The sequence below is a fragment of the Palaemon carinicauda genome, chromosome 25 (assembly GCF_036898095.1).
Source record: "Palaemon carinicauda isolate YSFRI2023 chromosome 25, ASM3689809v2, whole genome shotgun sequence".
Lineage (NCBI taxonomy): Eukaryota > Metazoa > Arthropoda > Malacostraca > Decapoda > Palaemonidae > Palaemon > Palaemon carinicauda.
Window position 1 is genome coordinate 40727481 of NC_090749.1, and position 1347 is coordinate 40728827.

Sequence of the window (1347 nt, forward strand, 5' to 3'; positions counted from 1 at the left end):
TCAATGTTGAAAACATATGAGTAAACAACATCATATAAATATTTACTCTTTTCGTGTAGCAAGGATACTATTATTACCTTCGCCAAATTCGAAGTTGAAGTATAAGTATAAATATAAGTACGCAGTGGAGTTAAGAACAAAATAAGACTGCTTGTTGTTCGTTAGGTGAACAACATTAATTAAAATCTACAAAACCAATTTCAACGAAACTTGGAAGACAAGTCTGGTATGACTCTAGAAAAAAATCCATCAGATTTTGAAGAAAATACATCCAAGTACAAGTACGCAGAGGTGAAGGTATGCTCTTAACCGAATGCCCCCTCTAATTATTTTTGTTATTAACATTACTAACTCTTTTAATGCTAAAATATTCATACTGTTTTATGAGATGAGAAGGGTAATTTCAGTCTAGAAAACAAAAAAATAATAAAAAATTGATAAATTATTGTTGACTATTGCTTGATGTGTATGACATAAATCCGAGCAAGGAGAGACTCATCTAGTTTATGAATTTGACTTTACCTTTGTAACCTATTGTATACGTCCCTGCCTGGCGATATGATGGACTGTGATGAGACCCGCTCATTTTTCATAGTTTCCTTTAGTGCCTGGAACCTCACCATCCTTTTGACCTAAGGTTGGGGGGTGGGGTGTTAGGGAGAGTCTATATATCTACCTGCTGAGTCATCAGCAGCCATTGCCTGGATCTCCCAGGTCCAATCTTGGGTGGAGATTGGAGAGGGTGCTTGGGTACTGAACATGTATATATATATATATATATATATATATATGTATATGTATATATATATATATATATATATATATAAATATATATATATATATATATATATATGTATATATATTATATATATATATATATATATATATATATAAATATATATATATATATATATATATATATATATGTATATATATATATATATATATATATATATACAGTACATAATCTGTCTCCAGGGCATTGTCACTGTCCCTTGCCTCTACCAATTATGAGTCACCTTTAGACCTTTAAACCTTTAAGTAAGTGTAACCGCAATTTTGTCTATTTATAATGTCTTGAATCCTGTATTGGCTGATATTTTATGGCAGTTAATTCTCCTGCCTGGTGATGACCTCCCAATTACCATAACTCACTCAAGCATCATCTGTTTTTTTAAGTCACTTGGGAAAACGTCTTTTTAATGCACATGATGCAAGTAATCCTCTGTCCCCTGGTCTGTAATTTGGCTTTTGCGAGGACCTTACACTTTTAAACATTCGCAGTAGAAAAAGTTAAAAATCCTGGATTAAATGTTGCAAGGCATTTAACGTTTTAAAAACAGATAT